Consider the following 25,208-nt stretch of genomic DNA (forward strand, 5'->3'; position numbering starts at 1 on the left):
TCTCAGGACAAAGAGAACCAACAAAAGCATTTTAAGTATAAAACTTAAATTATGACATTTTATAAAGTAGCCCTAACTAAAGAATGGAGAGTGAATTTAGGAGGAACATGATTGGAACCAGAAAGGTGAGTCAGTGGCTACTGCAGAACTCCAGAGGAGAGATGATGACCAGGATGAAAGAAGTGGCAGTGGGGCTCTGAAGAAAGGGATAATTCATGTATTTAACTATATACTTGACATCTCCTGCTTGAATAGGTCAATCTTAGTGTCTCCTGATGCAAAGCATATCCAAAATCCTAATAATAAGCATCAATCTTCCCAAGGTCCATGAAAAGCATAATCATCCTCCTAGATGTAGAAGTCAGAAAACGTAGAGACATAGAAGATGCTTCTCTTTTCTTTATTTTGGCTGCCATACCCTTCCCCCTCTGATCTGTTCACATATCCTGTTAATTCTACCTCCAAAACTGATTTTGCATTCTCCTGGTTTGAATTGGAAACAGAGTCTGAGAGATTTGTATGCACGGGGTTTACTGGGGGTGTACTCAGGAGAATATATGTAAGGGAACAGGAAAGCAGGATGACAGTGGGAGCAGCTGAACTGCAATGCAGTGGTGACACGGGCCTCAACTGATTCCATAGGAAGCTATGGAGCTAGGATGGTCTTTCAGGGTTGTCCTAAATTAAGGAAAGGGCCTTTGTACTTCCTTCTCATTGAGCAGATAATGGGGGTGGCCAACCCAGAGGCATGATCTTGGATGAGGCACTTCCCTTAGGAAAGGACAAGTCTTGGAGGTGGACTAAGCTCTCGGTTGTTGGCAGCCTGCTCTCCCCAGAGCTGAGGGAACGAGTGCCTCAGTCCTGAGGGGAATCTGGGTTGGACAGCACAGCTTCTACCACATCAAAATCTATCTTCCTCCTTCTTTACTGCTACTACTTACATTATTCAAGTCATTATAATATCTCACCTTGAAAATGTATGATAACCTCTGAACTGGTTTTCTCTGCCTCCACTGATGATGCCCTCAAAGCCATTTACTACCAAACAACCAGAACTATCTTTTTGAAATGTGAGACTAATCATGTCACTTTCCAACATTCAATGACCTCACTGCAATGAAAATGAAATCCAAACTCCTAACCCTGCCTATGTCTACTACTTACTGATGTGCCTTAAAGCCAAATTCTCTCTTAACAGGCAATTCCATTAGCTTTGAGCTACCTGTATCAGCAAATGCATTGATTCTACTTGCTTTCTTAAACTACACCTTGACCAACTCTTGAGACCCTTCAAACTCAACTACATGCCAAATTATGCCTGATCTTGGGAAAAAAGAAGGAGAATTAGACAAAAATATAGAAATTAAAAGAAGAATATAAAGTTGGATATGGGAGGGGACATAAAAGGGGGAGAAGAGCAATCTAAGAGAGAAACAAATCTTTGCCCCATGAAGAGCAAGCGATGAAGACTCAATTCTGTTTTGAGGGTACAGACCCCATGGGAAGCAGCCAGTGACTTCACTAATATTACCTTTGACCATCCACAGATGCTGATTTGCAAGTACATGTTGTGAGAGTAGCATAAAAACATTGCCATTCTGCAGTACTGGAATTCCAGCAATCCCTCATGCTTCATGTTTTCATTGGTTCCAAATGCATACATTTAATTTCATATCACAAGGCTACAACAGACTGTTTACACAAAAGACATCTGTGTTTATGTCAACTTGCAACTAACCTTGTTTGCTTTAAGTGTGATATTATGGATAATCCTAAGCTGTGATAAAACTACATTCACAAACACATGACTTTTATTGTTACATAAATTTTTGGCTGTGGATTTGCCTTTCTTAAGTAAATATTCTAGAAGTTATCTATGATTCACTAGTGGTTACAATAATGCTTACAGGTTATAGCAATAAATATTCCTTTTTATATTACAAATGAGAAAACAGAAGTCCACAGAGTCACAGTGACTCACCTGAGTCACATGCTTACTGAGTGATGGAGCCAGAATTCGCAATTCCCAACGCCCTGTTCAACGCACTCAATAGGAGAATGAACCAAAACTGCTCACATGGGATGTTTCTCATGAGCCAGTGATTTCCAGACTAAGATAATTTAGTCTGTTGGTGGCTTTTTTGACATTACCCCCACAAGATGACTTAAACACTTTTTTAGAAAAATTTTTAAAACTCTTTCAGATAACTGGGAAAATTTCAAGGTACAGTATAATAGTTGAGAAATATAGATGTGTAGTTGTTGTTCACTTAGTCGCCTAAGTATATTCTCAGCTCTTTTCCTCTCTGCTTTGTCACTGGGAGACTGGACCAACTGGTTCACATCATCTGAGTTCCTTTGCAGTCTGGCTTAAGTAGGGCATGGCTAATGGGCATCATCAGGAGGAAGCCAGAGCTGGGGAAAAAAGGGAGATCAGTATATTTCTTCTCCTTGCATTCTATGCTTTGGACTACCTTTCTGCCAAGTTATATTCCTCCAGGACTACAACTAATATTAAGCTAATTCCTTCTCCAAAGTGCCAATTCTCACCAGGTTTAAATAAGGCCATTTTCCCTTCAACCCTAGGGACTGTAATGGCTTCCCTTGCTGCTAGGTTCTGGGTGCCTCCACATCCCTTGTTGGTTTCCTTAATATTAATCCTTTCTGGGGGGATTCTTAAACTAAATGATTCACTTTTTTTCCCTTGGAACTTGCCTGACACATACATATGTAAACGGATTATTTATGTGAAGGTGACTCGAATGTTCAACCGTGAAGCTGCAAAGGTATATACATAACCGTAATTAGCTGAATCTTTATTAGAAACACCAACTGGAAATATCTTTAAGTTTACTTCAGAGATATTGCCTGTGCTTTTCATCATAAGGACTGTCAGCAGTAGGTCTATGAAGACTCGTTCAGGTGAGGGAGAAAAAAAACAGAGAGAAATAAATTCAGATGTGAAAGTATCACCTCTCTCCCTAATCTGGGACTTACGAAGCCATTGCAGTTCACATCTCAGAAACACCAGCCAAATAGCAGTAGTATTAATTATATATAAAAACATGATGTTATCAGAAAATGCCAGAACCCTGTCTGAAAAATTGCTACATTCCTGCAAATCCCTGACAGCTCAATTTGATGTTAAGGTGTTTTCAATCAAAACAATGGCTTAATCACTCCATTACAAGTAATATTGCTATATTAACTGATAAGGCTTACGGCATACTATCCCTTATCCCTGGCAGCAGCATACAGGTCAACCTATGAAAGGGTGACTCCCAAGAATGTATGTCATAAATCCATGCTTAGAGAAACTTCCAGCTTCAACAGTTCCTGCATTTCTCAGTGACTGCACTCATTTGAAGATTGGGAGACACAACATTGATATTTTATGTATCATTTAGGGGCACTTATAAGCCAGCACTGCCACTACTGTGTCATCTTCTAGAATGCACAACTTATGGAACTGCCTATATCTGAAACACTTTTCTTTAGAATGCCAAGAAATGACCATATTAAAGACATCTAAGCCTTACTCATGCAGACTGCTTGTATTTTATATGAATTTCTTTCATATTTCATCACCTAAAAATTATATGACTTACTTGTCATTCCCTATCTGGTTATTATTTGTTTGTTTGTTTACTTGTTTGCTTGAATTATGGAAACTAAGGCTCAGAATACTTAAGAGCTTGCCCTAGGTCAAACGCAGCCTAAAGCAAAGCCTGGGTAAAGAAAGATCTTCAGACTCAAAGCCCAGTGCTCTTTCCCTTCCACCACAGCTGCTTAAACTGTGTTTATTCAAAAGCACATGATCTCTTGTAACAGAAAAATATATCCTTCTTTAATTATACTTCAAAACATGTCCCTTATTAGATTCCTCACCTTCTCCATTCCTATTACCATATTCCCAACTACCATCCTCTCTCTCCTGGACTCCTCCAATAGTCCCTTAATTCATCTCCCTGCTTCCACCCTCACCTACCCTTACTCCCATGGCCCAGAAGCCACACAGCAGCAAGATACATTTTAAACTTAGGTTGTGTCACTACCCTGACTTGAAAGCCCGGTGTTTTCCCATTGCACAAAGATCCAAACTCTTTGCCTGGCATACACTACTCTTTGTGATCTGGCTCCTGCCTGCTGCTCTGAACTCCTCTCCAGTCACCACTATTTGCCAGGCTTCAGCCACTTTGGTCTACTTTCCAGCCTGGAAATAAGCCAAGCTCATTCACACCACAGGGTGCTTGCCCTTATTGCTGCTGAGGTCCAGAATGCCTATTCCCCGGGCCTCATCATGACTTGCTCTTGCTCACCATTTAGATCTCAAGTCCAAAGTCACATCACCTCTTCCCTAATCACTTTATCTAAAGAAGTTTCTTGCTCTATCCCAGGTACTCTATCCCATTACCTGGCTTTATTTTCTTTCAATACACATTACTCTTGAAGATCCTACTCTTACATACTTTTTGTTTATTTTTGAGGTAGACTGGGTGATATGCAGCAAAGAGTCAGTCTTTCCCACAGCACTCCCACTTGGAAGTGTGTACTTCCCCAGTCCCTTGAGACTTGGTCATGTGACTTGCTTTGGCCACCAAAATATGTCTGGAAGTGACAATGAACCTCAATGGGCATGGTAAGTCTCACCAGCCCTCTTGTGCTCCTGAGACCCTTCCCTCACAATGAGAAAAGTTTGAGGTAACCACCGCCCCTTCAACTGAGCTGCTGGAATCTCAAGCATATGGCACGGGTCAGAACCCATCCAAAGCATCAAACAGATTAACCCCAGCTGATCCCAGATGTGCACGCAGGAAATCAATCTTGTTTCTTTAAGCCACTGAGAATTTGCTGTTCTTTGTTGCCATAGTGAGAGGTGACAATGTGCTAGCACCCCTCACTCTCAGCGCCTTCTCGGCCTCCACATCCACTCTGGCGGCGCTTGAGGAGCCCTTCAGCCTGCCACAGTGCCGTGGGACCCCTTCCCTGGGCTGGCTAAGGCCAGAACCGCCTCCCTCTGCTTGCCAGGAGGTGTGGAAGGAACCAGGGCTGTGAGCGCTGCGCTCGGGGGCCAGTGCGAGTTCCAGCAGGCACCCGGGCGGGCTCCGCGGGTAGTGAGGGGCTTAGCACCCGGGCCAGCAGCTGCGGATGTTGCGCCAGGTCCCCCAGCACTGCCTGTCCACATGCACCACGCTTGAATTCTCACTGGGCCTTAGCTGCCTCCTCGCTGGGGCAGGACTCTGGACCTGCAGCCTGCCATGTCTGAGCTCCCCGCCCCTCTCCACCCCCTGCCGCCAGCAGCTGGCTCCCTTGCCCGAGACTCCCAGACAGGCGCCACCCCCTGCTCCGAGGCGCCTGGTCCTATCAACCGGCCAAGGGCTGAGGAGTGCAGGCGCGGCTCAGGACTGGAGGGCAGCTCCACCTGCAGCCCTGGTGCAGGATCCACTAGGTGAAGGCAGCTAGGCTCCTGAGTCTAGTGGGGACTTGCAGAACCTTTATGTCTAACTAAGGGGTTATAAATAAACCAATCAGCACTCTGTGTCTAGCTCAGGGTTTGGAAATACACCAGTCAGCACTCTGTGTCTAGCTCAGGGTTTGTAAAGACACCAATTGGTACTCTGTATCTAGCTAACTTAGTGGGGATTTGGAAACCTTTTCTGTCTAGCACCCTGTGACTCTGTCTACTTCAAGGATTGTAAACGCACCAATCAGCACTCTGTCAAAATGGACCAATCAGCTCTCTGTAAAACGGACCAGTCAGCTCTCTGTAAAATAGACCAATCAGCAGGATGTGGGTGGGGTCAGATAAGGGAATAAAAGCAGGTTGCCAGAGCCAGTACTGGCAACGCTTGGGTTCCCTTCCACAGTGTGGAAGTTTTGTTCTTTTCCTCTTTGCAATAAATCTTGCTGCTGCTCACTCTTTGGGTCCACGCTGCATTTATGAGCTGTAACACTCACTGCAAAGGTCTGCAGCTTCACTCCTGAAGCCACTGAGACCACGAACCCACCGGGAAGAACAAACAACTCCGGAGGTGCTGCCTTTAAGAGCCCTAACACTCACCACGAAGGTCTGCAGCTTCACGCCTGACAGCGAGACCATGAACCCACCAGAAAGAAGAAGCTCCAGACACATCTGAACGTCTGAAGGAACAAACTCCAGACACACCATCTTTAAGAACTGTAACACTCACCTCGAGTGTCCGTGGCTTTATTCTTTAAGCCAGTGAGACCAAGAACCCACCAATTCCGGACACAATAGCAAAAGCACAGATCATTTATCAGTCTATAGATCATTTACTCATTTGTTTATTGGGAAAATGTCTATCTCCCTCACTGGAACTTAAGCTGCATGAGGGGCAGAGACATTGTCACATTTATAGCACTTGAAATGGCATTTGGTATATAGTTGGTACTCAATGATTACTTGTTAAAAGTTATTAGCTGTGTCTGATACACTCTAAAACTGTAGAAAAGTTAAAACTCATTAGATAATATGAGACTTTAAGATGTAATATTTAAATAGTAAAATAGGAGACAATTTCTTAAATTTTTATTTTCATTGATAGAAACTGGGGTTGTTATATTGTCTAAAGTAAGACTCATTGAAAATGAAAACAATTAAAATGTAAATATATTAAGTGGCAACAAAACATGCTTGAATTATTTTTCGAAGAATAAAGGAATTGCTACGTGCTAAGAGTGTTTCTTGGTCAAAACCTAGAGTAATAGTCTAGGCCTCTGACCTTTCTTCCACCCAGACACTCCAGATACACACTTGCTCGTCCTCTTCTTTCCTGCCTCTGTATTCTGGCTGACACTCCTCTTTTATCCAGAATACCCTTGCCCAACAATTCCACATTTTGAAGTTACAGCTCTTCTTCAGATGCTACACTGCTACCCTTCTGTAAAGTATTTTCAGCCTTTGCCATACAGAATTAATCTTCTCCTTGGAACTTAGGGAGGCTATTTGTACCTCCTATGTAACATTTATCACATCCTGTCTTCTGGGTGGAGTGAGGGCTTCTAATAAGCTATGTGAGGACAGGAATCATGTCTTATTCATTGCACACTGCCCTGAAAATACTATATTTTCAACAAATATTTGTCACTTTGAAAGAGGTACTAAAGTTTTCAAACATCGGTTACCACCATGATATGCATTAGGACTGGAGAAAAGGTAATAACCCACATTACTACCCAAGTTTTCTCATAGTATGAGATTATTGTGAAGGTAGAAAGGGAGGTAAAAATGTAAACCAACTTCTTGTAAGTTCAACTATGCATAAAGAGGCTGAGATTTTGCCCTTATGCCTGACCTTCACAGATAAGAATCACCCTACTTGATTTTGAAATGCTTTGTACATTTTTGACTTTGCCAGTAAATAATATGTATAAAGCTTATTCCTTCTTTTACAAATGGATCAACTTGAACAGTTAGACATTCAAGCAAGGCTGATTTGTGGGAAAGGGAATAGGCATGCACATTATCTGATGATTAGAAAAATATCAAGATGCACTACCCACTAAATGCAATGCATCATTCAAGCTTCATTCCTTTAGGGTAATAAGTATCCTCTTAATCTAGATACTCTTGAGACAGTTCACACATTAAGTTATGTAACAGTATTCATATACTAATTGAATTAATGTAATGAGATTTCTTTCCTCTTGATAGTCAGTAATAAACGGTGGCCCTGGAAGAAGGGTGGACTGAAAGTCAGAGAGTGTAGAGAGGAAACCTTGTAACAAGTGAAATTGCCCTGGAGCACAGAGTGCTGGGAGCCTCAGCGGACCCTAACAGCAGCTGTAGAGTATTAGGAATCTGAGTGGCAGGGGGAAAAAAAAGCCAGAGATGAAAGCAGAACAAAAGAGAAGATACACTGGGTGCTAATGGAATTTCTAAAACTTTTTCCAAGAGGGCTCTAGGACAACGCTGCATGTAAGAGTTTACATGATACCAAGCAAGTCCTTTGAGTTCATTTAATTATGTTGAAATCGGGGGGTGGGGGGAATCAACACTATTTTCTGTTTTGTCATATTCCCTGAGCAGATTCACATTAAGAAACTTTCCCCAAAGTAACCCAGAGATTGTTTACATAATTACAAAAATATATACATTAAATATATACTAAAAGGCCTCCAGAATAAATGTCTAGATGACCAGTTGAATCTAAAACCAACATTAGAATGAACATTTGGCATCACTCAAGAAGATATTTAGATAAACTTCTTTCCTCACCATTTCAATTGAAACATTTGAAGCCCTGATATGCTCCAGAAATTGGATTAGAAACAAAAATAAAGATGTATTTGCTGTCTTCAAAGAGCTAGCAGTCTACTAAGAGAGAGACATAGAGGGAGATGCTCCAGAAAATGTGAAAGGATTGGCTGGTCAGGACAATGTACATGCAGCTGGGCTCATGCAGAGCCAGCAGCTGAGTGTGCTGTTTGGGGAACCACAGTTTGGTTCTGCCTAAACTACGAAGTACCGAGATTGGGCTTGGCACACATGTGGGTGACAAAACTCAGCCAGCCTTCCCTGGTATGCTAAGCAACTTAGAGGAGCTCTTTTCTAAGGAATGAAAATCTACAAAGAGTTTTATGCAAGGGAGTGAAATGGTAAATTTGTAGTGATACACTCTGTGGATTAACATGGACATACTGGGGCATTGAAGTCTATCACGAGGCTATAGCAATAAAGTGAGATACAATGGGGGCATGAACTAGGGCAGGGATGGGAAGGGCCAAAAAGGATGGTAAAAAGCTAATAATGTTCTGGGTCTTGGAAAGGTTCTAGGTTTAGTGGTGTTCACTATATCATTATAACAATCACACATATATAACATATATACTTTTTCTGTATTAACTACTCTAAAGGACAATTAAGCAGAGAAGAAAAAGGTGTTGCAGATTACAGGATATTTGTGTGCTGAAAATTGATCATATGTGAGTTAGAAAGTAGAATAATTTAGAATGAGGATTGTTTCATAGCTATGCATGTCGTGTGCTGAACAAGGACCAGCAGAGGGGGGGAAGTGAGGACTGAAATTCAACCTGAGCTTGGCTTATCAGGTAGGATCTGTATGCCCAAAAGGTCAACTCTTTCTAACTTCCACAAAAGCACTACAAGAGCAAGCAGCAGCCCTGTCCAGGAAAACTCCATTTTCTATCTTGAGGAAGTGAATGAATGGTGATGTCATTAACAGTGACTGGAATACTGGGGAAAAAAAGACTGTTCTTGGGTAGCAGTGAGGAAAAGGAAGAAGAGTGGAATATTAATTTAAGACCATGTAGGACTTCCATGTGAAGATGTTCAACAGCAATGTGTATCTATGATTCTCAAGGTCGGGGGAAAAATCAAGGCTGGATACAGAGATCAATGGCAGATATAGGAAATTAAAGCATAAAAGTTATAGAAAGTAGTAAGTATAAAACTGAGCTCACTTAATCTAGCAAAGATGAACCCAAGAAAATGATTTTTGGGCCTATTGCTCTGACCCAAGATTTAACATCCCCTAATACTTCATTTCAATGACATCTTATTGCACTTACAATTTTCCTGAAAACTTAAAACTCTTTTTCTACAGAAAACGCATTTCATCCCCTAAAGCACCAGCAAGCCCATTTCTCATCAACATTAAGGCTTTTAACTATGTCCTTATCTCTTCTTGAGAAACAACTGATTGCCTGTCATTGGCCTATACTTTTCAAGATGGATTCTGTAAAAGGTATTTTATCTTATACATTGCCTTAGTCGACCAAGGATGTATTGCCTCTTGTTTCAAGATACACTTAATTCAAAATAGAAATTTAAGCCTCTGTCTTTAGCACTTTGTCCTTTTGGCCCCATGGAAAATGAAATTTTTATGTAATATTTTTGGTGACATTCGTGCCACTCAAATGGTCCAAACATTTTTTAAAGCAACATTGCACTATAACGCCTTATTAAGGGAAGGGAATTATATCTGAAATGGATTTCTGAAGAAATCTGAAGTGCTTCCACTCAAACAATCCCAAAGATCTTAATGGGTGGGTTCTTAGCCAAAAAAAAACCTAGGTTATCTGATTAACAAAGGTTTAACTATTATTAGTTATACTTTCCTGTGAAGAGAGAATGAGGCCATACTTTGTGTTAAGCCCCTACCTTTCACTGTATACAACAATTAGCACAAGATGAATTAAAGACTTAAATGTAAGACCTCAAAATATAAAATCCTAGATGAAAACCTAGGAAACACCATTCCGGACACTGGCATTGAGAAGTAATTTATGACTAATTTCTCAAAAGCAATAGCAACAAAAACAAAAATTGACAAGTGGGACCTAACTAAACTAAAGAGCTTTTGCACAGAAGAAGAAACTATCAACAGAGTAAACAGACAATCCACAGAATGGGAGAAAATATTTACAAACTATACATCCAGCAAAGGTCTAATATTCAGAATCTGTAAGGAAGTTAAATAATTCAACAAATAAAAAACAAATAACCTCATCAAAAAGTGGGCAAAAAACATGAACAGACACTTCTCAAAAGAAGACATACAAGCAGCCAACTAACATATGAAAAAAATGCTCCACATTACTAATCATCAGAGAAATACAAATCAAAACCACAAAGAGATACCATTTCATACTAGTCAGAATGGCTATTCTTAAAAAGTCAAAACACAACAGATGCTGGCAAGGCTACAGAGAAAAGGGAAAAGCTTATACACTGTTGGTGAGAATGTAAATTAGTTCAGCCACGGTGAAAACCAGTTTAGAGATTTCTCAAAGAAATTAAAACAGAAATACCATTTGACCTAGCAATTCCATTACTGGATCTATATCTGAAAGAAAACAGTGTTCTACCAAAGACAGATGTGCTCACATATTTATTGCAGCACTATTCACACTAGCAAAGACACAAAATCAACCTAGGTGCATGTCAGTTGTGGACTGGATAAAGAAAATGTTGTACATATAAACCATGGAATACTATGCAGCCATAAAAATGAACGAAATCATGTATTTTGCACCAACATGGATGCATCTGGAGGCCATTATCCTAAAAGAATTACTGCAGGAACAGAGAACCACATGTTCTCACTTGTAAATGAGAACGAAATATTTAGTACTCACAGACATAAAGATGGCAACAATAGAAACTGGGGAATCCTAGGCGGGGAGGGAGAGAGGAGGAGAAATTGGTTGAAAAACTAACTATTGGGTACTGTGCTTAGTACGTGAGTGACAGGATAATTTGTGCCCCAAATCTCAGCATCAAGCAATATACCAGGTAACAAACCTGCACACGTACCCCCTAAATCTAAAATAAACATTGAAAAAAAAAAAAAAGGGATGTAGGAATTCAAAGAAGAATGCCCATAAAGACAGATCACATGTTCTCACTCATGTGCAAGAGCTAAAAAAGTGGATCTCATAAAGATAGAAAGTAGAGTTCTGATGACCAGAATCCAGAGGAGGGGATCATGGGAATGAAGGGGTTGAGGGAAGAATATAAATGTATTTAAACTCTACACTTAAAATTGGTAAAAATGGTAAATTATTTATGTATATTTTTACCTCAAAAAAATTTAAAAAATAAAAGTCTGTTTGGGTAACACATTATCCCTACCCTTTAGAAATTTAATCTAGCAAATTGTCAAGAGTAAAATATCCCAGATCATGAACTGGGACAACTTCCCCAGTTCTAATTATATGAGAAAATATGAAGATCATAATTAAAATGTTATATTAATTTTACTATTATAAAATGTTACTTCATAATCCAATTCATTCCACTATTGCACCCTTTCTTCTTTAAGTTTTTAATTTTAAAATTCCAAAATAAAACAGGCTTATCCAACTTATTATTTATGATAGTCTAATACATTTATCACTATTCAAGGTAAATGTCATATGAAAGGAAATAAATTATGTATCCAGGAAGGCTGCAGTTCATAATTCCTTGCCTCTTTAATGTCAGTGCATTCTAAACAGGTTTTCAGGGTCAAACTAGCAGTTAATGTAGATTATGTAGATTCGGCCCTGACCATCATTTAATGACCCAGAAACTCCTGTTTTTACCAGTCTGAATTACAAATCAATTTGATGTCACAATTATTTTTATTTTACTCACCTGATTATACCCTGAAAAGTAAAATAAAAAGTCCAAGAGAGTGTATCATGTCATTTATTCTCCTTGGAACTAACAGAGCATGTACCTTGTCTACTCAGCCAACAAATAATTGAGCACATACATGGTTCCAGGCACTGCATTAGTTAGGAATGGTATCTATATTGGTAAATAGTATAGTCTCTGACTTCTTAGAAACATAGTTTTCCATGTCATAGTATACATCTATCACATTTCTTTTATATATATATAGAGAGAGAGAGAGAGCGCGCAGAGGGCAGTGGGAAAGATAGGGTCTCACTATACTGCCCAGGCTGGTCTTGAACTCCTGGCCTCAAGCAACGCTCCCACCTCAGCCTCCCAAAGTGCTGGGATTACACACCCAGCTCTATCACCTTTCTTTATGAGTTTGTGAACTCTCAAAAACACACTAGTTGAGCATCTCTTCAAACGATGTTTAAGGGGGGAAAAGAAACTCTAGAAGTCAGAGCTATTTCTCAGGATGTAAATTATCCTAAGTGAAGTTCCTTTAAATGAAGTCATATCACATGATATAACATAAACACCCAAAGAAGATTACACAAAAGAACCCTATCTATAGTTCAATTCAAAATGATCTTATTATATATTTTGATAGTTATCATGATGTGGTTCAAGAACTGGAGCATCCATAATCAATTTGTGTGACAAAAACAAAAGTACAAGCATTAGGAAGTTAAGCAGTATTAAAGGGGTAGAGCATCTTCCCAACAAAAAATGCAACATATTTTAAATTTTTCTTTCTATTCCTATTCCCTACACCACTCTTGCCATTCCCTTTATAGATAGAAAGAGAATAAGTCATTGCAGGTTTTCTTCTCCCTTCTCAAACCTTGTCTAGATGTATTACTGCCCTTAAATTTTCAACAACTCCCATAGAGATTCTCTACAAATTGTTCTGGATCTCAAAAGAGCTTCCAAATACATGACTTGTTTCTGTCTTTTCTGGGAAATGGGGGTATTCTCAAATTATGTCCTCAGATTCTAGTTTTCTAGTCCTGAGAAGACATTTCCCTTAATTCCTCAAAATATTCTCTTCCTCCTCCTCCTTCTCTTACACACACACACACTTGCATTTATTTGTCTTCTCTTCCTCTACCTAGTAGTCAAAAGAATCTAAATTAAAGATACCACATAGATTGCCAAAATAAGATAAACCAAGGACAAAAACAGACTCTACAGACACTTAGTTGAATAAAACATCTGAACCAGGCCCAGATGCAATTTCAAATAGCTCTTGTCCTATTCATAATGGATTGGCCCATTCATTAAATCAACCTATAAGCTGGCTTCTTCTTGGCAACCATCATCTACAAGGAGTCAGACTTTAAAAGGTCATTTTTTTTGCATCTTATATTTGGCATACACTGGCTGGAACAAAGCATTAAACCACATTTAGTCACTCTTTTGTACAGACCATGGAAAGAAAGAAAATGCCACTCTAGCATATTACATAAACAAAAGGTTAATACGAAAACAAAGGTTTTTTTGAGTCGACTTTCATTTTACAAAAAGAGAAATAAACAATGCCATTATTGTGTTTGAGGACCTAAGTTGTTGGTGTGCCCAAAATTCCATAGTAATTCATGGCCTAGTAAAAAATAATAATAATAATAATACACACACACACAGAGGCATGTATATACTTATATATATGAAAATATATATATATATATTTCTAGCAGTACTAGCGATGGATATATTCTCCTTTACTCTTTTTCTTCCTATATTACTTTTTTTAAACTTTCATTTTATGTTCATATGCAGGAATAGGTATACTCACGTCACAGGGGTTTGTTGTATAGATTATTTCATCACTGTACTAAGCCTAGTATCCAATAGTTTTTCTTTTTTCCTTTGTTTTTTTGTTTTTTTTTTTCTGATCCTCTCCCTCCTCTCATCTTCTACCTTCAGGTAAGTGCCAGTGTCTGATGTTCCCTTCTGTGTATCCAGGTGTTCTCATTATTTAGCTCCCACTTATTAGTGAGAACAAGTAGTTTTTGGTTTTCTGTGCCTGAGTTAGTTTGCTAAGGATAATGGTCTCCAGCTCCCTTTATGTTCCTGAGAAGAACATGATCTCATTCTTTTACGGCTGCATAATATTCAATGGTGTATATGAACCAGATTTTCTTTATCCAGTCTATCAATGATGGACATTTAGGTTGATTCCATGTCTTTGCTACTGTGAGTAGTGCTGCAATTAACGTATGCATGCATGTATCTTTACGATAGAACAATTTATATTTGTTTTCGTATACTCCCAGCAATGGGATTGCTGGATCAAATGGTAGTTCTTTTTTATCTCTTTGAGGAATCACCACCCTGCTTCCAGAATGGTTGAACTAGTTTACACTCCCACCAACAGTGTGTAGGTATTCCCTTTTCTCCACAACTTCACCAGCATCTGTTATTTTTCTTTACTTTTTAATAGTAGCCATTCTGTCTGGTGTGAGATAGTAGCTCATTGTGGTTTCAATTTGCATTTCTCTAATGATTAGTGATATTGAGCTCTTTTTCATATGCTTGCTGGCCACATACATGTCTTCTTTTGAGAAGTGTCTGTTCATGTCCTTTGCCCAGCTTTTAAGGAGGTCATTTGTTTTTTTTCTTGTAAATTTGTTTAAGTTCCTTATAGATGCTGGATTTTAGGCCTTTGTGAGAGACGTAGCTTGCAAACATTTTCTCCCATTCTGTATGTTATCTGTTCACTCTGGTAAAAGTTTATTTTGCTTTGCAGAAGCTCTTTATAGATCCCATTTGTCAATTTTTATTTTTGTTGCAAATGCTTTTGGCATTTTTGTAGTGAAATCTTTGCCCCTTCCTACATCCAGAATGGTATTGCCTAGGTTGTCTTCCAGGGTTTTTTTAGTTTGGGGATTTATATTTCAGTCTTTAATGCACCTTGAGTTTATTTTTGTTTATGATGTAGCAAAGGGGTCCAGTTTCAATATCCTGCATATGACTAGTTAATTATGCCATCACCATTTATTGAATAGGGAGTCCTTTCCCCATTGCTTGTTTGTGTCAGTTTTGTAAAAGATCAAGTGGTTGCAGGTGTGCAGCTTTATTTCTGGTCTCTCTATTTCTGTTCCATTGGTCTATGTGTCCATTCTTGTAACAGTACAATACTGTTTTGATTACTGTAACCCTATAGTATAGTTTGAAGATGGGTATGTGATGCCTCCAGCTTTGTTCTTTTTGCTTAGGATTGCCTTGGCTATTTGGGCTCTTTTTTGGTTCCATGAGATTTTTAAAATACTTTTTTCTAGTTCTGTGAATAATGTCATTGGTAGTTAGATAGGAATAAGATCGAATCTGTAAATTGCTTTGGGCAAGTTGGCCATTTTAATGATATTGATTCTTCCCATCCATCTGCATAGGATATTTTTCCATTGTTTGTGTCATCTCTGATTTCTCTGTGCAATGTTTTGTAATTCTCATTGGAGAGATCTTTCACCTCCCTGGTTATCTGTATTTCTAAGTATTTTATTCTTTCTGTGGCAATTGTGAATGGGATTGCATTCCTGATTTGGCTTTTGGCTTGGCAGTTGTACAGAAATGCTAGTGATTGTTGTATATTGATTTTGTATCCTGAAACTCTGCTGAAGTTTTTTATCAGCTTAAGGAGCTTTTGGTCAGAGACTATGGAGTTATCTACATATAGAATCATGTCATCTGCAAACAGGGATAGTTTGACTTCCTCTCTTCCTATTAGATGTTCTTTCTTTCTTTCTCTTGCCTAATTGCTCTGGCCAGGACTTCCAATACTACATTGAATAGGAATGGTGAGAGAGGGCATCCTTCTCTTATGCTGATTTTCAAGGGGAATGCTTCCAGCTTTTGCCCATTCAGTATGATGTTGCCTGTGGGTCTGTCATACGTGGCTCTTATTATCTTGAGGTATATTAATTCAATACCTAGTTTATCATATTCTCTCTTTTAAAATAATATATCCATGCCCCATTCCCATAGAGTGTACTGTCACATCCCAAACTGACACCTTGGCCAAAGCTAACTAGAAGAAAATTTTCTAGCTGAACCAATTATATTGCCTCACACTGATTGTATTAGAGTTCACTGAGAGAACTCGGTCACTAAGTATTTGGGCTTCGAGGTAATTTAAAGGGAACTAGAATGGTCGTTATTTACCTTATGCAAAATGACAAGAAAGTCAGTTAGCAAAAAAATTAAGAGAATGGGGCAAATGCAAGAGAACTGCAGAGATGGGGATTTTGAGGACAGGAGAGGCAGAGAGAGTGACTGCCTTGGATGAATTTGGATTATTTTTTTTACAACTGATGGCAATGCCTCCTGTGGTTAAACTGCACCTCCTGCCTTTGGGTTCTATAACCCAATCTTCTTTTTGGCTCAGTATATTTTTAATAGGCTTTATTTGTTATAGTCAAGTCATCTTTGATCAAGACATTGATTTCTTTTAAGTACAGAGATAAAAACAAGGTGCCAGGCATTGTCAGAAAGCCTGACTCTCATCTTGTTTCAAAATTAGTATCTACTGAGCATATGTCATTGTTCAAAACAACCGTGTGATCCTAGGAAAGTAATGTTAACTCTGAGTCTGTTTTCTTACCTTTGAAATAAAAATGGAAGGACTTCTGTACTTGACAGGATGGCAGATTAGATACCCTGAACAACCCTTTTGAATAAGATGTCAAAAAAAATTAAAATTTTTTTAAGTATTTTTTTAAATGAATCACTGAGCTAACACAAAAGCAATGAAGACATCAAGCTTCAAAAGTAAAGTAACCCGGAAAGTCTAGGAGATAAAAGAGTGCCATGGCTGACTTTTGACCTGAAGACTATCACTAAAGTTGGAAGGCCTTGAGCTTCCACCCTGACACCTGCTCAGAAGGTAAGGAATGGGACATAAATCCCAGGCCTCCTCAAGGATGTGTAATCTAAATGATTCCTGCTACACCCACGATATAAGTGTGGGTGAGACATAGGCTCCATTGCACAGAATGGAACAGAAAAGAAACTCACCTATTTCATCTATGTTTCCTTGAAGAGGAAAAAAATTAGATTTACTCTGGCAATTTAGAGCCATAAGCCATTCTTAAAGCATATTTGCAACCTGAAGTCATACTATTTGTGTGATTTGAAGAAGAAAAAAAAAAAAACTTTAAGAGGAAATTTTAATTTATGGTGGTTCCAGATTGGGAGCAGCCTGAGAGAACTGGTAGAGTAAATGCAAATCTTACTTTGAGGTATATTGATCATCAACTAATTAAACAAAGAATAATTCAGAAAGTAAATTTAATGCAGCACTATTTTCTGAATACAAAACTGATCATGTAGCCCCGTTGCTTAAAATATTTCATGGCCTTTCAAAAGTTGAGCTAATTCAACTTCTTTGCAATAACACAATTTCTACTTATGATGCATTTTATCTCCCAGATCCACATATCTGAGTTGTTCGGGGGTTTTAAAACACACAAGGGAGTGGAAGGAATTTCTCCAACAGGGCATCCAGCAATTATCTGGATGAAATGAAAGCTATGAGTACCACTTGACTGTTTAGAGATCTTTATACCACTAGGAAAACAGGCAAAAGGAGGTGTTACAGTGTTGACCACTATGCTGAAGGAGCTGCTGCTATTATAGCTATTATACAGGATCAGGGAAATGGCTGGAATTCAGGTATTTCCCTGGACACCTTCTTTTACAACTATGCTTATTTAACATATGGTTAAAAACAAATATGTAGTAAAAACCAACGAAGGACCAGGAGGGTTTCAGATATTTAAAGAATGAATATTTGGAGCATATCATTGGGCAAACAACCCCTACGAAGGGCAAAGGGAACTGGAAAAGGTAGTGCAGAAGAAATCATAAATGCGAGAGATGAAACTCTAACCCTGCTCATATTCCCTTCATTGGTGAGTCATTTTTCTTTTAGTAATTTCCTTTCTCTTTCACATTGCCCTCCACCAATATTGAAGATGACGTTTAGTGATGGTGATTAACCTTGCCATTTAGCCCATAATGTGAGTATTATGAGGATAAAATTGATCTCAAGGAAACCACACAAGGAATAAACATTGCCCAGATATCCCCATACTTGGAACGAGATGCAGGAACCGATCACAATTTTAGTCTATTTCCATTTGGGAAAGGGGTGAGTATAGTTTAGGTTGGTTGGTTGTAGATAATGTAAGAGGTAGAAATATTTGTGAAACTCCATATCAGTGCTTCTCAATCTTTTATTATTACCTCCCCCAGGAAGAAAAATCCAGTTCAATTCAAATCTCCCTAATGAAGATTTTTGTCCTGTAGAGTTAAACTTTGGAGGACCACAAACCTTTGAAATACTGTATTCATTTCCTATTCCTGCTAGAACAAATTGCCACAATCTAGCATCTTAGTTATAATTTTTTTCTATTATAATTCTGGAGATCAGAAGCCCAAAATTAGACTGACTGGGCTAAAACCAAGGTGTTAACAGATCTCTTCAATATATTTCATTTTTGCTTGAGTTAGCCAGTGCTTTCTTTTGCATAAATGCAAATAACTCTACTCATTCCGAATAAGATAATTTCAGATAATAATCTAATACTTTTGGGGTCCAGGATTTCAAGAAAAAAATGAATCATCACAAAAGTCATTTCACTTCCACTTTGAGTCAAAAGAAAGGAAAGAAGTTAGGCAATTAACAATTAAATAACTAGAATAGCACTATCCAACAGAATTTTCTGTAATGATGGCAATGTCCTCTATTTCTGCTGCCCAGTACAGCAGCTACTAGCCTCATGAAGTGAGTGAGCACTAAGGAACTAAATTTATAATTTTATTTAATTTGTATATATCTTAATTTAAATGGTCACATGTACCATACTGGACAGAGACAAATTCAAATGCTTATATTTTTGTGCTTAAGAATAGTCTTACATATGAAAGAGCACCTTAAATAAATGATTAGATCTTTAAACATGAACATGAATACTAATTACTCTAATTTTTTTTGAGACAACATCTCCCACTGTCACCAAGGAGGGAGTGCAGCGGTGCAATCATAATCACAATTCACTGCAGCCTCAATCTCTTGGGCTCAAGTGATCCTCATGCCTCAGCCTCCCAAGTAGCTAGGACTACGGGTGTGCATGACTGCACCTAGCTAATTTTTTTTAACTTTTGGTAGAGATGCGGGTCTTATTATGTTGCCCAGCTGGTCTCAAACTCCTGGCCTCAGGTGATCCTCTCACCTCAGTCACCCAAAATTCTGGGATTATAGGCATGAGCCACTGTGCCTGACCTAATTTAATTTTTACAAATACTCTTTGTATTAGTCTGTTCTTGCATTGCTATGAAGAAACACCTCAGATTGGGTAATTTATAAAGAAAAGAGGTTCAACTGCCTTACAATTCTACAGACTATACAAGCATGACTCTAGCATCTGCTTCTGTTGAGGCCTCAAGCAGCTTCCAATCATGGCAAAATGTCAAAAGAGAGAAGGCAATGTCATGTAGCAAGAGAGGTAGTAAGAGAGAGAGAGAAGGGGAGGTCCCAGACTTTTAAACAGCCAGATCTCCTGTAAACTAACTGAGCGAGAATTCACTATCACTAAGGAGATAGTGCTAAACCATTCATGAGGGATCCACCCCATGATCAAATCACCTCCCACCAGGCCGCACCACACTGGGAATCACATTTCATCATGAGATTTGGAGGAAACAAACATCCAAACCATATCACTCTTAAATTTTATAACAGAGATCCATGATCAGTAGGCTGGATATTTTGTTGCCCATCTAGATCAAGACTCTCTCTTTCTCTTCGCTACTCAAGGCCCCTTAGGCTGACATGTGTAGATTAAGAAAATGGACTCCCTTGCCCTCTGGCTTCTATTTTGGGGTTGGTTTCTGGGAATTCCCTGCAGAAAGATGAAAGAGAGGAATGACGTTGGATTATTTATCTCCAAGGCCACTGTGGGCTACCAATTTCCCTCAACCACAGGCCACAGTTCCTTTCCCACAGCCCTCTCCAAATGCCCTTTCTGTTTCATGCTTCTGGTAACTACTCTTCCACTTTTGCCTCTTCGGGCCTCCAGATCATGATGGTGCCCCACTATTACTAATTCCCAGGTACTTACTGTGCTATAGCTTTGCTGGTATGCCTCCACATACCCTGTCCTTATTTACTACCCTGTTACTACCCTGCTTATTTATTACTCAGTTTGAGTGTCCCATCTGTTTCACTCCGACTGAAAAAAACAGTCAACATTTCCTTTTACTAATGATTGAGAATTAGGCTTAAGACCATAAGCTAACAAATTAATAGATTTTTCCATAGAGCGAAAAGAGGCCCCTAATCAAATATTTTATTGATGATTGCTATAGATATTCATCATTATGCGCACACACGTGCACACACATACCCCCACACACATATACACAGACAGAGTTAGGAATAAAATTTAACTAAAAAATCAAAGGGGAAGCAACAATATTTCTAGTATTCAAAGTAGATAGCAAGGTTATTCTATAAAAGTGTTTACAAATGTGTTGACATGAATACTACATTGCAGTTTGGTCAGACTCCTGAGAAGCTGGGGTTTTCAAGTACACATGGAAAAGAAGATAAAATATCATTGGATTCCCATTCATTCAGTCCAGTTAGGTCACTATTAATTGAAAAAGAAAGTGGAAATAGAATTTGGTGTTGTCAACTACACACAGTTGGAAAAAAATATGAAAACCTTATTTTTTTCCAAGATGAGGGTATGCTATATCCAAAAGAAACTTTAGAGTTCACCTAATCCAAGATATTCCAGATTGTGCTGTGAGTGGTCCTGGGGTCCCTACAACCCTTCTACAGAGGATTCCTTAGTCTGATAGGATTCAGCCCTTCACCCACCACTCTTATTTCAAGAGAAGCAATTCTGATGTTAACCCCTAAATGTTTTAATTTGGATAAATAGGTCATTGTTAGATAAAAACAAAAGAAAAATATAAAAGCCATTTCTGATTCAAAGCCATTTATTTACTTCCCATTAACTAATGGAGTTCTATCTAAGTAAGAAATGTCCTGACTATTAAATACTTTACTCCTCAACTTAGGTCCTAGAGTACCTTCCAATCATTCTTACTATCATATTACGGTCATTCTAATGAAAACATTAATGATTTGCTTTTACACACACACACGCATAAACACGTTTGTATATATATTAAATGTGTATGTTAAGATCTAGATAATGTATATTACATATATGTTTATTTATTTATAAAATTTTTAAGGATCTTTATTAGGGTGTATGGTCCAAAGTTCAGTTGCTGGCTAGAGTGGTTAAAGTAATACTAGCTTCTGTAACAAATAAACCCAAAATATATTTTGCCTCAAACTCAATGGGATTTTATTTCTCGCTGGGAAGGTAATCAGCTCAGTAGAGCTGTCCTCCTAACAGTCATTCAGGGACCTAAAGTGATAGAGGCTTTGCCACCTTCAACAGGTAGAGACCAAGGCCATGATGGTCATTTCCCTCTGAACCAGCCCTAAGGGGAAATTACCATGGAAGACCACATCTGGAAGATTTTTCAAGGCCAGGAAAATGTGGCATATATCACTTCTACACACATTCCATGAGCTAAAGCTAAAACTCAGTTAGTTACATAGCTACCAAACTGCAACTGAGGGTGGGAAACAAGTCTATACATGTGCTCGTGAAGGAAAGGACAGGGATTTGGGGACTATCTAGCAGCTCTGTCACAATGGCATTGAACCTTTCTTTCTTTCCATTCCCAAAACACATACCTAGGACACAGGAAGAAAGAGTCATCCCCATTTTCTAAATGGGAAAGCTAAAAGCACAATGTGCTGACAGGAGAAACCTCTCCCCTTTCTTAGGCCTGAGTCTTGTGTTAAGTGTTTCAAATTGTCCTGGTTATTCTAGGGAGAGGAGTCTGTAGAAATAAGACCTAGCTCCACTACTGGCTCAGAGAACAACACTGGCTTCATTCGTTGCTTTATTTCCCAGCACACCATCTATGAAATTCACCACCCTCTACAGGAGACATTTATCCTATTGACTTATGCCAGAAAACTATACACTTACTGCTTATTTCTCAAGTAGTGGTCTGTGGCTAAACCCTCTACCATAGTTATCAAAATGTACAGTGGTTATTTAAGATAACACCAGCTGCTCGCGAGAAATCCTGAAATCTCAGTGGCTTACCATATAATAAATGTATCTCTCTTGAAAAATGAGTGAAGAAAAATGAGTGTTCCTGATCTGCTGCCAGTTCTCCTCTGAGCATTAATTCAAGATCCAGCCTCCATTCAATTTACTGCTTTTCTGTTTTCAACATGTGGTTTCCAAGGTTACCCCGGGGATGTTCATCCAGACAGCCAGTGAGAAAAAGAGGGGATGGAGAAGATATGTCTCATTCTTGACCCTCTCTTCCTGCAAGTGACACATAAATCATCACTGCTCACATTTTACTGACAAAGCTATTAGTATAGCCACGCCTACATGTAAGGGAGGCTGGGAAAATAGTTATTTCCCAGCAAGAGTTCTCTGCTATAATAAGAAAGGCATAAGTTTTTGATGAAGAGCTAGCTCTCTGTGTTACAACTCATTAGGAGCCAGTAGAAAGAATCCCTTTACTTGGCTAGTTGTTATCAGTGCCACAAACAGTTCTATTTGCATAAATAATCTTACAGAGGGGTTTCTTTAGCCCAATGTGGCCAAGCTTTTAACATAAGAGAACACTTTGAAATGTAAGCAAATTTTTATGAATAAGTATGCACTGCATTCTTAAAGGATCCATAGCTTTTATATTATATTTTCAGAGGGCTTTAAGACCTACCAAACTTTTTTTTTAATCATTGCCATAGTAGAGTTTTTTTGGTTTTTTCTTTGTTTGTTTGTTTGTTTGTTTTGAGACAGAGTCTCACTCTGTCGCCAGGTTGGAGTGCAGTGGCATGATGTCGGCTCACTACAACCTCCATCTCCCGGGTTCAAGCAATTCTCCTGCCTCAGCCTCCTGAGTAGCTGGACTACAGGTGCCCACCATCACACATGGCTATTTTGTTGTTGTTATTGTTGTTGTTGTTGTTGTTGTTGTATTTTTAGTAGAGACGGGGTTTCACTGTGTTAGCCAGGATGGTCTCCATCTCCTGACCTTGTGATCCGCCCACCTCAGCCTCCCAAAGTGCTGGGATTACAGGTGTGAGCCACCAGGGTGAGCAGTAGTATATTTTTTAAAAGTAGCTCTGTCCTTCTAGGCACCATTCCCTAACCCAGTGGTTTGTGCAATCAGACCCACTAAAGATCACTTTGAATGCACAGATTTCAGGATACTAACCAGCCTTATTCATTAACAATTAAGTTGGGCAGAGGGAAAGACATTAGGCATCCTGGAAATACATATTTTTTTACAACTCTTGAAGGAGCCATTGTCCTTACTCCTTAGGCTAATCTGAACAGATGTATCATTTATTGCAGAGAGGTGAGGATGCTCACTCCTCACTAATGTTGCCAGTGATTAGCTGCCCCCACTCAGAGCACATCTGTGTTCCCTACAGTCTATTCAACATTCCCAGATTGTTTCTAACATAAACAACTTTCAGTACATTTGTCAGATCCACTTTCCATTTCATACATCCCTTAAGTGTGCCTTTTTAATTACAATGACTGACGTTTATTAACTATCTCTCATGTGCCGGGTATCATGCTTTTCACTCTATATTTCATTTAAAATGCACAGCAACCCATTTACAGGGGCTTATAGACCTGTATAACTTATGCAACATCACAGGGCTAAGGGCCTAAACCTAGATTCAAATCTCATTGCCTGATTCCAATCCATTTGTCTTATTCAAAAACCTACTTTTTTTAAGAGACAGGGTCTTGTTATGTTGCCCAGGCTGGTCTTTAACTCCTGAGCTAAAGTAATCCTCTTGCTTTGGCCTTCCAAAGTTCTAGGATTACAGGCATGAGCCATCACATCTGGCCCTCAAGAACCTACTTTTAATCTCTCCTCTTCTTTAGAAAATTGCAGGAATTTTTCATGGTTTTATTATTTGCTTCTCTTCCTCTCAGCAGATTTTGCTTTCTCTCTCTGCTACTACTTTAGGTTCTTATCTTTCCTAGTTTAAAATTTTAATTCTGAGTAGTCTATGTGTAAAATGGAGAACATGTATAAGTTTCTTAGTGGTAACAATGCATGTATAACTGTTCATCAAGTTTTCAAGTCAGAAGCACCAAATGAAGTCCATGTGAAACATCTGGGTCTTACCAGAATGTCGGGTAGAGCTACAAAGTCCTTTTTTCTGCTTTAACATAAAGAGGAAAATGTTGGCTGCTACAAGTCCACAGATATCCTTAGAGTTTTGATCACAACATGCATAGCTGAGTGAGCCTGTTAATGACAAACACTTCAAAATATAATTAACTGTTATATCTGACTTCATGTCTCAAGGAATTCAAGATGTGGTATCAAGAATTTGTGTTGAAACTCTAAATTATTTTGCAGCAGATGGCACATGGTTATATTTCCTTAATTCATTCCGTATAAATGTCCCACACTGGGAAGGGGCAGAGCAAGATAGCAGAATAGAAAGCACCATGGATCTTCCCCTTCACAAGAACACCAAGTTAACAACAATCTACACAAGAAAACACCTTCATAAAAAACAAAAATCAGGTGAGCACTAAAACTCACACCTAGTTTTAACTTCAGATCACTGAAAGAGGCACTGAACTGAAGAGATAGAAAAAACAGTCCTGAATCTGCAGTGCCACCCGATCCCACATTGGCTGCATGGTGCTAACAGAAGCTCTGGTGCTGGGGCCGGGGAGAAGACTGCAATTGTTAGGCTTTGAACTCAGTGCTGTCTTGTTAGAGCAGAAAGGAAAACCAGTCCAAACTCACTGATGCCCACCCACAGAGGAAGCATTTAAACAAACCCTAGCCAGAGGAGAATTGTTGGTCTCAGTGGTCCAAACTTGAGTGCCTGCAAAACCTCGCCACCAAGGGCTACAACACTCTGTGTCTCCAAGTAAACTTGAAAGACAGTCTAGGCCATAAAGAT

Source organism: Trachypithecus francoisi, unplaced genomic scaffold (assembly GCF_009764315.1).
Source record: "Trachypithecus francoisi isolate TF-2019V2 unplaced genomic scaffold, Tfra_2.0 Lachesis_group4, whole genome shotgun sequence".
Classification (NCBI taxonomy): Eukaryota; Metazoa; Chordata; class Mammalia; order Primates; family Cercopithecidae; genus Trachypithecus; species Trachypithecus francoisi.